Source organism: Lissotriton helveticus, chromosome 1_1 (genome assembly GCF_964261635.1).
Source record: "Lissotriton helveticus chromosome 1_1, aLisHel1.1, whole genome shotgun sequence".
Classification (NCBI taxonomy): domain Eukaryota; kingdom Metazoa; phylum Chordata; class Amphibia; order Caudata; family Salamandridae; genus Lissotriton; species Lissotriton helveticus.
Window position 1 is genome coordinate 416,412,588 of NC_136057.1, and position 15,118 is coordinate 416,427,705.

Below are 15,118 nucleotides of genomic sequence, written 5' to 3' on the forward strand. Positions count from 1 at the left end.
AAATTGAAAATGTTAATTGGAAAGTTTAACTTGCTTGTAAATCCCTACTATATGGTGTTCAGGGTAGATGAATGTGTCACCAGTGGAAATGTGTGCATTTAAGTGAGCACCACTGCAGTGAAAAATGAAAACATGACAGGTAAAACATTGTCAAATGTAACCTGTAAAAGTAACCCTTTTGACAGGACCAAACCCACCTAGATATCACCTAGAAGTCACCCTTAAAGTGTACCCTACCTGCCCAGAGAGTAAGGTTTGTTGTTCTAAATAGCAGGTCATGTATAAAGTGTGTTTTATATGCCCCGTAAGAGGAAAATCTCCAAAGTAGATTTTCCTTATTGGAAACCCTGGTAGCCTCAATAGATGACATTGGGTGACTTTAATTCTAATTAAGTGTGACTTTAATGCTAATTAAGTGTAACTTCCCATTGGAAGAAGAGTTTTTCAAAGCGTCAGGTTAGAAGTTACATTAAATCCAATTTATCTCGAAAGTTGGATTTAACATAACTATTTTAGTTTTACTTTTTCTAATTTGCCTAAAAACCTTTTTGGATTGGCCCAGCAGCTTACAGCTGCCAGGCCTGCGATTAGGGATCAAGTGTTCTCCTGTACTGTATCAGGATGTTTGGTGAAAGGTGGGAGAGAGGGAGTCCAGTAGACCCCCTGAATTAGTCTTAATTACACTTCAAAGGGCAGGTTGCCCCTGCAGGGAACAGATGTCACTGAGCCTGTGCCTGCCCCCTTTCCTCTGTTTGACCAGTCAGCCTGGCAGCACTTTAACTACATTAGGAGTTATCATGAAGGGGTAGTGTAGTCCCCAGGTAGCCATACCTAGGCCTAGACAGGGGGCTCCATGTGGAGAATGAAGGGTCTTAGTTTGTTACAACGCAATCCAGAAAGAAGTAACAAGGAGGGTGGGATTGTCCAGGGAAACAGTAGCCCTATTAGGTAGTGAGTCCTCCCCTCTCACAAGTTTTTTGCAAAGGATAACATTGTCAACCCCGCAAAGAGAACTGCTGAAATCATGGAAGACAGAAGGAGGACTGCTCCTGCTGTGTTGCTGGACTGCACAAATAGAGGTTGCAACACGAAGGACTGCTGCTGCACCCCAGGATTTCACAAAGCGGACTGAGCCTGCTGCTGAGAGCGTAGAGAGAGACCACAAGGGCTGAACTTTGTGGTTTCGCCTCCTGTGGCCAGCACTGAACCCATTTTGAGGGTGACTACCTGCAAAGTACAGAGCAGCAATTCTCCGAGAAATAAGTACAAACTTTTATCAAAAGGCATAGAACTCAGATCGCTTGTCTCCAGGAAACCCTCCTTACTAAAATGGAAGTGCTGGCACTGCATAAGCACTGGCTCAGGAACATATACACTACTGTCTATTCGGTGTTTGCTACGGGGTGCTAATTTGGATACTACCAAGGACGCAATTCATATCTAAAATGGAGGTCATTGACCGGGATGGTTGGCATATAGTACTGAGGGAGGGTGGGGGGGGCAAGCTTGACGGCAAATATATAGCTTTTATCATTTATGCCCCCATTATCAATCAGTTGACTTTCCTGATCAGCCTAGCACCTCACATCACCACTGTGCTACATTATCCACTAATCATGGGTGGGGAATTTCATTGTATTGCTGATGTCCTCTGGGATAGACCATACCCCCCCCTTGCCTTCCTCCCCTATTGATAAGGGAGCTCACTTCTTTAACCGCTGGGCTAGAGTGGGGTCCCACTAACTCCTGGAAGGCCCACAATCCTGGGGGAAAATACCTGCTCTAGCTACTTCGGATAAATGACTTGTCAGTCCACCTCGTTACATTTCTATGTACTGTACAAATGCATAAACAGGTGACACGTCCTCTTCCCCCCCCCCTTGGTGGAGTGGCAGACATTTAATTTGGTTATAAACGGTAATTGCACTGCCAAAACAGAAGGGGTTCGCACTCAAATGCATGCTGAGATAATCTGTCAAGAAGACCTCTTAACTAGGCTGGAACTATTTCGGACTGGCGACCCCAGCCCCCCCTGGATCATTTGAGGGCCGAAAGGGAAAAACTCCTTGAAATGACAGAGCGGCTTAAAACTACGACTAGTGCACTTTACATGACAAACCTGGGAGAATATTAGCCTGGCTGTCTAACCCTGACAAGTGTAGCTCCCTAACCCTCCAGAGGCATATCGCTGGTGGCCGCCCGGTGTATACACAAGCTGAAATTAATGTGGCTTTCTTAGATTACTATACTCACATTTACGCACAGCAGGAAGCAGCTGACACCCAGGCCCTTCACAATCATGTATTAGCTGCCTGGACGAATAGGCCACTTGCTGCAGTGGCGACCTCCCTGGGAGGTAAGATAACAGTCCAAGAAGTGAGGGGAGCCATTAAGGTGCTAGCTAAGGGCAAGGTGCCCTGATCATAAGGTTGGCCCATCGTATTCTATGCAACTTTTGTTGATGCCCTTGCTCCTACTCTAACCGAACTATACAATGTGGCCAGGCCCTCTGGAGCCTCCCAACGATGATGAGAGACCTTGCTTGTCCCTCTATTGAAGAAAGAAAAGGCTCAAGATCTTGTGACGTCCTATAGACCCTATCAATCCTAAACGTGTATTACAAGGAGGTAAGCAAAGGTTTGGTGCACAGATTGCTTCCTTATGTAGGCAATTGAATTACTGACGATCAGTCGAGTTTTATTTCTAAGCATAGTGTGGTACCCAATACTCGGCAAAAGGTGCAGGTGCTGAACACCCTGCTGGTTGATTATCCTAAGGCCCTTTCGATCTCCACAGACATCAAGAAGGCCTTCGACTCTTTGAGATGGGACTTCTTAAGGACTTTGGCCGTCACTCGGACTTATGCGTGAACTGGGGCAAATCTAATGCATTCCCACTACATGCCCCAATGATGCGGACACCACCCCCTGAAAAAAGTTGCGCTTGGAGCTGATCATGTTTAGATGCCTGGAAATGATTGTTTACCATGCTGAAAATTAATTACAAAAACATAATATCAGAGCAGCTCTGGCTTCCTTACGTCAATCAGTGCATTTCTGGCTAACCCTACCGCTGTATATGATGGGTAGGGTCGCACTGTCAAAGTTGTTTTTTCTTCCACAGCTTCTATACTATCTGACTTCCCTCCCGATCCACCTTTCTAGATCCCTCTTCTATGAAGTGGATAGCTTGCAGGTTCATCTCGTCTGGGGGTTGGTCGTTGTAGAACTGCTTTGATTACGTTGTGACCTCCCACCGATGAGGGCGGTATGGGGGTTCCAGATATCTTGCTGCACAGCTGAAGTGAGCGGCCTACTGGAGAGATAAAAATTGGAGTGGGATGACTATCGGTGCACAATTCGTCCCTACTTGTGGTATCCTACTGGACTTACTACTCCAATGGCAATCCCAGTAGCAGGAGTGCATGGGTGGGCTCCTGCTTAGTATTTCCACAAGGGCGATTGGTCTGAACTACATTTCTGGGACCAAAGTGGCATGACCACACTCTGAGACTGGCACACAAATGGGCAGCTGCAGATTCCGTGATTGGCAAATGAGTATGAGCTACCCCCACTACATCTCTTGCTACACGGCACTGTGGCGTTTGCCATGTGGTGAGCTTGGGGTAGTGTTGGCCAGGAGCCTAAAGAACATAGCTGCCTGGAAGCGAACAGTACCAGTACATGCCAAACATAGGCAATAACGCACTAGTTATTTCGAATGAGGTCGCACACTGCTCGTCCCATCAGCGTGTGACCCCGGAGCATTATGGTCGATGTAGTAGGTATCAACGGGTGCGCTTCTACCCGAGTCTTGAGTCTTTAGGGTATTCACTTGGTGTGCTTGCCATCCCTGGACACGTGTTTCGCGGTTATTACCGCTCGTCAGCAGGGATTAGGCGTGTGCACAGGGTTGCTGCATGGGCTGCCGAAAATATTCATAGGTCCAGATACCTTTTAGTGGCGCGCAGGTGCGTAATCTCGAGGTCGTCACCCCCACCGGCTCAAGGGAGCCTGTATAAATAGTAATTCCGAATGAGGGCGCACACTGCTCGTCCCATCAGCGTGTGACTCCGGAGCATGATGGTCGATGTAGTAGGTATCAGCGGGTGCGCTTCTACCCGAGTCTTGAGTCTTGAGTCTTGAGGGTATTCACTTGGTGTGCTTGCCATCCATTGCGATTGCTTCTACAAATTGGCTCCCTTGAGCTTTGAGCCGACGGGCTCCTGGACAACGCACCTGCGAGCCGGTTCTGGCATCGGGTCTAGAGATCATCAGTTCAACAAGTACCTACTTGCACCCACTGGGGTGAACCACTCGAACTCCATGTACCAGAGTCCCTAGGGGCGACCCGGAGGAGGGGCTAGCGGTGTGCGGTCCATTGCGATTGCTTCTACAAATTGGCTCCCTTGAGCTTTGAGCCGACGGGCTCCTGGACGACGCACCTGCGTGCCGGTTCTGGCATCGAGGCCTTTGACGGTTGTTTGGCGGCCTTCTCTTCCACCCCTAACTATTTTCTCTACTGATGAGGGAAGTTATCCCGAAACCCGAGCCATGTCTCGGGCGATATCCAAAAACCCGGGACATGTATCGGGTCTAGAGATCATCAGTTCAACAAGTACCTACTTGCACCCACTGGGGTGAACCACTCGAACTCCATGTACCAGAGTCCCTAGGGGCGACCCGAAGCAGGGGCTAGCGGTGTGCGGTCCATTGCGATTGCTTCTAATAACGCACAAGTTACTACTTGTGTAACGATATATCTGTAAGAAACATTAGTTAGTGATAAATTCTTTACCTTAGAATATCCCCAGGCGTCAGACTGGATCCGGAAAGCAGCAGTACCCTTGCGCGTCGATAGGCGTCGTCGTATGGCTCCGCGTGCGTCGTTGACGTCCTATTCGCCGAGATGACGTCATGGAGCTACTTAAACGTGCCCGCGTGCACGGACGTCAGTTCTGTACACAACTTTCTGCGACAGGAACGCAGAGCCATGTAAGGTACTGACCATTGGTGCAGAGAAACTAGGGCCAGAAAGGATGACATTAACCCCAGTAATCGGTTCGCAGAACGGGGAGGATGGGTGGGGCGGGTAGGAATCTATCATTAACTAATGTCTCTTACAGATATATTGTTACACAAGTAGTAAATTGTGCATCTGAAAGAGACACATTAGTGATAGATTCCTTACCTTAGAATAGATACCCCAGCAATACCAACCCCGGTGGTGGGTCTGCGCATAAGATTACACCAGAAAGTCACGGAGAACAGAACGGCCAAAGAAGCCGTCCCTCCGGACCTGACTGTCAAGGCAATAATGCTTTGTAAAGGTGTGCAGTGAAGCCCACTTGGCAGCCTGACAGATGTCCTGCAGGGGGACACTACGTCCCAATGCCGTAGTGGCTGCTGTTGCCCTGGTAGAATCGGTGCCAAGCCCCACCAGATGTTCCTTTTTAGCCATAGAATAACAGGCCTTGATACACAAGACGACCCAGTGGGAGATAGTCCTCTTGTGAACAGTATGGCCTTTCTTGGCGCCTGCGTAGCCAACAAAGAGCTGGTCATTCACCCAGATGGCTTGTGTGCGATTCAGGTAAAAGGAGAGCGCACGTTTTGGGTCCAGACGGTGGAGCCTCTCTTCCTCTCTGGAAAGATGCGGAGGTGGAAAGAAAGTGGGCAAAGTGATAGTCTGCCCGATGGCAAGAAGGAAGGACGAGTGCGAAGCACAACCTTGTCCGGATGAACCAACAGAACAGGAGGCTTACAAGAAAGAGCTTGAAGCTCACTCACTCTCCTGGCCGAGGTGATAGCCACCAGGAAGGCAGTTTTCAAAGTTAGAAGACATAAGGGACAATTGTGAAGCGGCTCAAAGGGAGCGCACGATATAGGTCAAAACAAGATTCAAGTCCCACTGAGGCATTATGAAAGGAACAGGAGGGACCATATGCGTAATGCCTTTTAGGAATCTCTGTTCAACCCGGGACTTGAAAAGAGAAGGCTGATCTGGAAGCCTCAGAAAGGCTGAAATGGCAGAAAGGTAGCCCTTGATAGTGCCCAGAGCAGAGCCCTGCCGGGCCAGAGGAAGAAGAAGAAGGAACAAAAGGACCTCAGAAAGAGGGACAGAAAGGGGATCCACAGTCTTGGCTGTGCACCATGCCACAAATGTGTTCCACCTGCAGGCGTATACCGATTTAGTGGAGGGACGCCTGGCTACCAGAATGACATCACAGACCTCGGGAGGCAAGTCAAATGGAATCAACAGTCGCCGCTCAATCTCCAGGCATGTAGGTGGAGGCTGGGCAGAATCGGATGGAGAACCGTCCCCTGCTGCTGTGACAGAAGATCCTCCTGCAGAGGCAGTCGGATCGGAGGATCCAGGCTCATACTGAGTAGCTCGGGATACCGAACTCTTCAGTCCGGAGCCACAAGGATGGGCCCGGTCGCGTCTGATCTTCTTCAGAACTCTGGACAGAAGTGGTATAGGCGGAAAGGCGTATAACAGACTGCAACTCCACTTGTGACGAAAAGCGGCGCCAAGCGAGTGCCGCCTTGGAAATTCCAACGCGCAGAACTGATGACATTGTGCGTTCTCTTCGGAGGCAAAAAGATCTAACCAAGGCTCTCCCCACTGTTGAAAGAGACCTTGCGCCACCTCCGAGTGAAGACGCCATTCGTGATCCATCAGACACCGGCGGCTGAGTTTGTCCGCCCTGGCATTCGATGAAACTGCCAGGTGTTGAACCGTCAAGGAAATGCCACGACGTTCAAGCCATGTCCAGAGTCGCAGAGCCTCCCGACATAGGGTCCATGTCCCCATGCGCCCTGTTTGTTGCAATACCACATGGCGGTGGTGTTGTCCATGAAGACCTGCACTACCTTCCCCCTGACAGAGGGGAGGAATGCCTAATGTAAGGAAATTATAGATAGAACAGGATATCAAACACAATTTTAGACAAAAATACCTCTCATGCTAGTTGAATATATAGGTCTCTTTGTAGGACACCCTGTATCGACAATATATACACTAGAAAGAGATGTTATGATATATTTATTGAATTATTTTCGAGTATAGAGTTCATAATTCATGTTTCATTTGATGATATAAAGTTACATATAAAATTCACATTGATCATTTCATGAGATACATTTTGTCATCAGCATAAATATATACAAATCCAAATGATAGGCGAGGCGTTGATTCAGGCAGTGCGGCAGATGTCTACAACGCGCGTTTCGGCATACACGCCTTCATCAGGTAGCGGTCTATTGCACAGAGTAGCCTATGCTGGATGTGAATAGGGATGTACTGTGGCTTCAAATATATCTCCGGATTAAATTCATGACTGTGTAAAATTTGACCGCGTTGAATGTATGCAGCCTCGCTTGACGCTATGGTAACGAATAAGCGTGGACGACTTGGCTCAGTATAGGTGAGAGACATAAACCTAAACGGACCAGCGTTGCTGTTCTAGATCAAGGTAATAAGAAGCTTAGAAGGATGCACGATCGCCACGTGCGAACAAATAAGTAAGGGTACGATAAACCAGATAGTTCCAGCGCAGGATTGGCCGGAAGCGTTCTCCTGAAAATGGGAAAAACCGATGCAGGAATACTCTCGCCAGGGCGTCGCAGGCTGCGGCTCAGCTCTGATACGAACGGTCTGAGGGGAGGAATGCCTTCAGTGCAAGAAGAATCGCCCGCAGCTCCCAGAAGGTTGATATGGAGCCGGGACTCCGCCGGAGACCAGAGGCCTCTGATCTCCGCCTCTCCCATGTGGCTGCCCCGAGGATGGACGCATCTGTCACCACAGTGTGCTCCTGTTGGAGAAGGGAGAGTGATCGGCCGCTGACCCAATGCTGATTCGTGAGCCACCCCTGCAATTGTTAAGCAGCACCCTCCGAGATCTGGACGTAATCGGACAGGTTTCCCTGATGCTGCGCCCACTGGAACTTCAGGTCCCACTGCAGAGCCCGCATATGCCACCTGGCATGGGGAGTCAGCAGGATGCAGGAGGCCATGAGTCTCAGCAGCCTCAAGGTCTTCCTGACTGAAAACCAGGACAAGGGCTGAAAGATCGGAATCATAGCCGGAATGTCCCGGTCTCGCTGTTCAGGAGGATAAACCTGAAACTGCGCAGTGTCCAGAACCGCTCCGATGAAGAGGAGCTTCTGAGAGGGAATCAGGTACGACTACAACATGTTGATGGAAAATCCCAGCAAATGTAGGAGGTCGGCAGTATTCAGGAGGTGGGAGACGACTGTCTGAGGCGAGCCCGCCTTGAACAACCAGTCGTCTAGATAGGGGAAGAATGAAACCCCTGATCTGCGCAGATGAGCTGCGACCACCGCCATCACCTTTGTGAACACCTGAGGGGCGCTGGTAAGGCCAAAGGGGAGCACAGTGAACTGAAAATGCTCCTGGCCCACCGTGAATCGTAGGTAATGCCAATGGGAGAGCAGGATGGGAATATGAAAATAAGCATCCTGCAAGTCCAATGCTACCATCCAGTCTTGTGGGTTGAGAGCAGACAAGACCTGAGCCAGAGTGAGCATCTTGAACTTCTCCTTTCAGAGGAAGCGATTGAGGTTCAGAAGGTCTAAGATAGGACATAGACCTGTGTCCTTTTTTGGAACCAAGAAGTAGTGGGAGTAACAACCACAAACCACTTCTGGCGTCAGAACGCGCTCAACGGCCCCCTTGGCCAAGAGGGCCGTAACTTCCGGTTGGAGAAGTGCCAAATGATCCCCTGACATGCGGTGGAACTGCGGTGGCATGGCTGGGGGGTAGACTCGAAGGGGAAGGGGTAGCCACTTCGAACAATCTCCAGAACCCACCTGTCTGATGTAATGGTCCAGGGAAGACATGGCTTGGCAGTTCGGGCTGGACTGTTCCCATGAGGCACAGGGTCAAGGCTGATTTGCATATGGCCATGTCTGGGTGGTGTGGAGTGAAAAAAAACGATGGATTTAGGCCCAGATCTCTGTACTGGGGTGAATGTATGACATTGTTCTGCATTCTGTCCATCAACTGTTGTTTTGCATTTGTCACCCCGAGTGGGATGGGTATGCTCAGACGTGAGTCCCATGCTCTCCACACCACTGGAGTCAAGCTATCCTGGCTGAAGACGGCTGATAGCCAGAAACCGGTCCTAAAATGCTTGATTCCGGTCCAGGAAGACATAGCTTGGCAGTTCGGGCTGGACTGTTCCCATGAGGCACAGGGTCAAGGCTGATTTGCATATGGCCATGTCTGAACTGGGGTGGTGTGGAGTGCAAAAAATCGATGGATTTAGGCCCAGATCTCTGTACTGGGGTGAATGTATGACATTGTTCTGCATTCTGTCCATCAACTGTTGTGATGTAATGGTGCACCAGTGGGGGAGGTGATGACGAATTCTGCCTCCCACTGGCGTCTGGTGGGCCGGAAACACCGGACTAGGAAGGCGAGGAGGCACTGGCAGCAGGGGTGTTGGTGGACTGAGCCGCACGCTGGCCCCGTGACCGGCCTCTGCGAGCCCGACGTCTGCGGCTGAGCTGGGACTGTTGCAGCGCAGGCTTATTCTGAAAGGAACATGTGTGCACGCCTCTTATGGAGCTTGGAAAGGAACAAAAGTTGGAAGTGGAAGGAGTACGTGCAGCCAAAAGACTTGGCCATGGCCCGGGAGTCCTTAAAACGCTCCAATGCGGGTGCCATCGAAGGGCATGTCCATCATAGTATATTGGACATCTGCAGAAAAGCCAGTCGTCCTCAACCAGGCATGACGACGTAACGCCACTAGTGTAGAAATTGCCCTACCGAATGAATCAGCAGTATCAAGACCACAACGTATAGGGAACTTGGCCGCATCTCTCCCCTCGGGAGAGAACTGTCCGAGCCTCCTCTGGACACTGAGGTAGCACCTGCTCAACCGCATCCCATGCAGAATGGGAATAGCGGCCCAAGAGACAGGCAGTGTTCACAGACAGCAGTCCAGAACTTGCGGAAGAATAAATCTTCTTGCCAAACTGTTCCAATTTCTTGGAATCCTTGTCTGGTGGAGCAGAAGGAAACGCACTTGGAGGCCTGAACCACCAAAATTTCATGTGTGGGGTGCTTGGTGAGGAAGGCAGGGTCGCCCAGAGCGGGGCGATGACGTCGACCCACACCCTTATCCACAGGAGCACCAGTGTTTGGCCGGAACCAAGTGCCCAAAAGCACACCAGGAAGTGCCTCATGAAACGACAACAGCGGATCTGTAGAAGAAAAAGCTGGCCGAAGTACTTCAGTCAGTAGGTTGGTCCTGACAGCCACTGTAGCGACCCCAACGTAGCACTGTGGAAAAGGAACCACTCTCCTCCATAGTAGCTCAAGGGGATGGTGAACCAGGAGCTGGAGTGTAATCCAATCCACCAGCCTCCGCCTCCTGATCCCAGTCGGGGACGGACTTGCACTGTGCTGTGTGAGGGTCTTCAAACCCTTCCCAATCCTACCTTCCTGCACAAGGGGACGAGGACGCGGGTGAATAAAAGGGTAAAAGTCCCCCATTGGCGTTGGGATTGGCGCCAGAAGACATCCCTCCAGCACCGTGCCGACGTCTGAAAAGAAGACAACGCCGGTGTCGGCCACCGGCACTGCACCGGTGCCGTCGATGCCAGTGAGGGCCGTAATGGGTCCACCGGCAAGAACGGGGAGTCCCGGCCAGAGCCATGGAGGAACGCGAAACAGTGGAGCAGCGGGTGCGTCCAAGTAGCTCCAGTGACATCATCTCGGCAAATACGACGCACGCTGAACCTATCGACGCGCAGGGGTACTTCTGACGAAAGCTTTCCAGATCCAGTCTGACGCCTGGGTATATTCTAAGGTAAGGAATCTATCACTAACGTGTCTCTTTCAAATCTTCGTTTATAGATCACTCCTAGCCAAGGACGAGCGGAGAGGGCTCCGAGATTGGTGGGCCACTGACATGGGCCTAGTAATAACGGAGGCCGATTGGACTAACATCCTGACATCCTGTAGTGCCCGCTTCAAACCGATTCAGTATCACTACTTGAAAAGGGTACAACATTATGTCCTTGGAGGCGCATGTGACTTGTCCATGGTGCCAGCTGGAAGGGGCAGATTTCTATCATATGGTGTGGATTTGACCAATTCTTACACCCCAGTGCGGCACAGTACTGAACATTATCAACATCTCCACGGGCCAAAACCTTGGCAAGATCCCAGCGGACTGCTTTCCGGGGTTATTCCCCAATCGAAACTAGTTATCACCAGATTTGCAGCCATGGTCCTTGTTCTAGCTCGACAGCAACCATCCATGTTGAAGACGTCTCTCATGGGCCCCACCCTTCAAGGGTGTAGACATGAATTAACTCAATTCTGAGCAAGCACAGGTGTGGCAACTGATCTTCCAAGATTGCCTGCTCGAAGACGATGAAGGGCAGTGGCTATCCCTTACAGAAGAGTGACGGACTGAGGTACCCTGGTCTAAATGGCCACAAATTGCTGGTGGGTCTGGCTCAGCTACGTGTTAGGGGGCTGAGTGTGTGATTGGTTGGTCCGGCAGCCTGGGCTGCACCCTCCCCCTGAACAATATTTTTGTGGCATTCTTGCTTACAATAACACCTCAGTGGTAGTTTGTTGAAGTTTTGCCAGGTTTATTGTTTGATTTTACTTTCCCCTTCCCACCCCCTTATAATCGTGATCTTGATTATCGGAGGCACTATGTTTACCTAAATTGTATTTGCACGCATGTCCGACAGTATTGTCTCTTTGATTGCAGTTGCTTTTTCCTGAAACTGCTGCGTTATATTTTGTTCTGTAATGGACTGTCCAATTGGTGCTGATTCCATCTCCATTATTGTAAACTTATATATGTTAAGTATTGCTCCTTTTACATTGATGTATGCCAGAGCTTTCCAAACTGTATTTCCCGACACAGTACTGTGTCGCCTGCAAAAGGTGGGTGTGCCGCGGGCACTTAGCACATAACTGCTACTAATTAAGAGGTATTCCTAGACATTCTGCTCTATGGGGGCCAGGCGATGGGAGACAGAGAGTGAGGGAGACAGAGAGTGCGGGAGACAGAGAGTGAGGGAGACAGAGAGTGAGGGAGACAGAGAGTGAGGGAGACAGAGAGTGAGGGAGACAGAGAGTGAGGGAGACAGAGAGTGAGGGAGACAGAGAGTGAGGGAGACAAGAGAGTGAGGGAGACAAGAGAGTGAGGGAGACAAGAGAGTGAGGGAGACAGAGAGTGAGGGAGACAGAGAGTGAGGGAGACAGAGAGTGAGGGAGACAGAGAGTGAGGGAGACAGAGAGTGAGGGAGACAGAGAGTGAGGGAGACAGAGAGTGAGGGAGACAGAGAGTGAGGGAGACAGAGTGAGGGAGACAGAGTGAGGGAGACAGAGTGAGGGAGACAGAGTGAGGGAGACAGAGTGAGGGAGACAGAGTGAGGGAGACAGAGTGAGGGAGACAGAGTGAGGGAGACAGAGTGAGGGAGACAGAGTGAGGGAGACAGAGTGAGGGAGACAGAGTGAGGGAGACAGAGTGAGGGAGACAGAGTGAGGGAGACAGAGTGAGGGAGACAGAGTGAGGGAGACAGAGTGAGGGAGACAGAGTGAGGGAGACAGAGTGAGGGAGACAGAGTGAGGGAGACAGAGTGAGGGAGACAGAGTGAGGGAGACAGAGTGAGGGAGACAGAGTGAGGGAGACAGAGAGTGAAGGAGACAGAGAGTGAAGGAGACAGAGAGTGAAGGAGACAGAGAGTGAAGGAGACAGAGAGTGAAGGAGACAGAGAGTGAAGGAGACAGAGAGTGAAGGAGACAGAGAGTGAAGGAGACAGAGAGTGAAGGAGACAGAGTGAGGGAGACAGAGAGTGAGGGAGACAGAGAGTGAGGGAGACAGAGAGTGAGGGAGACAGAGAGTGAGGGAGACAGAGAGTGAGGGAGACAGAGAGTGAGGGAGACAGAGAGTGAGGGAGACAGAGAGTGAGGGAGACAGAGAGTGAGGGAGACAGAGAGTGAGGGAGACAGAGAGTGAGGGAGACAGAGAGTGAGGGAGACAGAGAGTGAGGGAGACAGAGAGTGAGGGAGACAGAGAGTGAAGGAGACAGAGAGTGAAGGAGACAGAGAGTGAAGGAGACAGAGGGAGACAGAGGGAGGGAGACGGAGAGAGAGAGGGAGACGGAGAGATAGAGGGAGGGAGACAGAGGGAGGGAGACGGGGAGACAGAGGGAGAGAGGGGAAAGAGACAGAATCAATCAATCAATCAAGCGCGCTACTCACCCGTTAGGGTCTCAAGGCGCTGGGGGGTGGGGGGGTCGCTACTGCTCGAACAGCCAGGTCTTGAGTTGTTTCCTGAAGGCGAGATGGTCCTGGGTCAGCCAGAGGTGGGTGGGGAGGGAGTTCCATGTCTTGGCTGCCAGATAGGAGAAGGATCTTCCTCCGGCGGCGGCTTTGCGAATTCGTGGGACGGTGGCGAGGGCGAGGCTGGCGGAGCGGAGCTGGCGGGTTGGTGTGTTGAATGCGAGGCGGTTGTTGAGGTACATTGGGTCCACGTCGTGGAGAGCCTTGTGTGCATGGGTGAGGAGTCGGAATGTGATTCTCTTGCTGACGGGGAGCCAGTGCAGATCTTTCAGATGGGCAGAGATGTGGCTGCGGCGGGGGATGTCCAGGATGAGTCTTGCCGAGGCGTTCTGTATGCACTGTAGTCTTTTATGGAGCTTGGCTGTGGTTCCGGCATAGAGGGTGTTTCCGTAGTCCAGGCGGCTGGTGACGAGGGCCTGGGTGACCGTCTTCCTGGTTGCGGTGGGGATCCATCGGATGATTTTCCGGAGTATGCGCAGGGTGTTGAAGCAGGATGACGAGACGGCGTTGACTTGCTTGGTCATTGTGAGGGAGGAGTCCAGGATGAAGCCCAGGTTGCGTGCGTGGTGTGTGGGTTTGGGGGCGGTGCCCAGGGCAGGTGGCCACCAGGAGTCGTCCCAGGCAGAGGGGTATTGTCCCAGGAGGAGGACTTCCGTCTTGTCCGAGTTCAGTTTCAGACGGCTGAGCTTCATCCATTCCGCAACGTCCTTCATTCCTTCCTGGAGGCTGGCTTTGGCTGGGTCCGGGTCATTGGTGAGGGAGAGGATCAGCTGGGTGTCGTCTGCGTAGGAGATGATGTTGAGGAAGTGTTTGCGTGCGATGGCTGCGAGGGGGCTCATGTAGACGTTGAAGAGGGTGGGGCTGAGCGAGGATCCTTGTGGGACGCTGCATATGACTTCGGTAGCTGCCGACCGGAACGGGAGGAGGCGGACTCTCTGTGTTCTTCCGGCGAGGAACGAGATGATCCACTCCAATGCCGGGCCTTGGATTCCAGTGTCGCTGAGGCGTTGTATCAGGGTTTGGTGGCATACTGTGTCGAAGGCTGCTGAGAGATCCAGGAGGATGAGGGCGGTGGTTTCCCCATTGTCAAGCATAGACCTGATGTAGTCGGTGGCTGCGATGGGGGCGGTCTCGGTGCTGTGGTTTGCTCGGAAGCCGGACTAAGACTGGTCGAGGGATCCGTTTGTCTCGAGGAAGGCGGAGAGTTGTTTGTTGACCGTCTTCTCGATGACTTTGGCAGGAAAAGGGAGGAGCGAGATATTTCGAAAGTTCTTGAGGTGCGTGGGGTTCGCGGTGGGTTTTTTCAGGAGGGCGCTGAGCTCGGCATGCTCCCAGCTCTCCGGGAAGGTGGCGGATGCGAAGGAGCTGTTGATTACGTCCCGGAGTTGGGGTGCGATGATGGAGTCGGCTTTGTTAAAGATGTGGTGTGGGCATGGGTCGGTAGGGGAGCCGGAGTGGATGGTGCTCATTGTTGCGGCGGTGTCTTCGGTGCTGACCGGGGTCCAGGTGCAGAGGGTGGTGGTTGGGTGCGCTGGTTCGGTGGTTGGGTGCGTGGTCTGTGCGCTGAAGCTGTCGTGTATGTCGGCGATCTTGCGGTGAAAGAACGAGGCGAGTGAGTCGCAGAGGTCTTGCGAGGGTGTAGTGTCGTTGTTGCAGGCGCTGGAGTTGGAGAGCTCTTTAACGATGCTGAAGAGTTCCTTGCTGTTGTGGGTGTTGGTGTCCAGATGTTGTTTGTATGTAGTTCTCTTGGTGGTGCGGATCAGTTGGTGGTGTTTGCG

At 51.6% G+C, this 15,118-nt stretch overlaps 1 protein-coding gene across 1 annotated transcript in view; it reads right to left on the bottom strand.

Moving 5' to 3' along the window:
• IPO8 (importin 8) overlaps positions 1–15,118 on the bottom strand; it is a 737,162-nt gene that overhangs the window by 557,111 nt on the left and 164,933 nt on the right. The gene's annotated exons all lie outside the window — the stretch shown is intronic.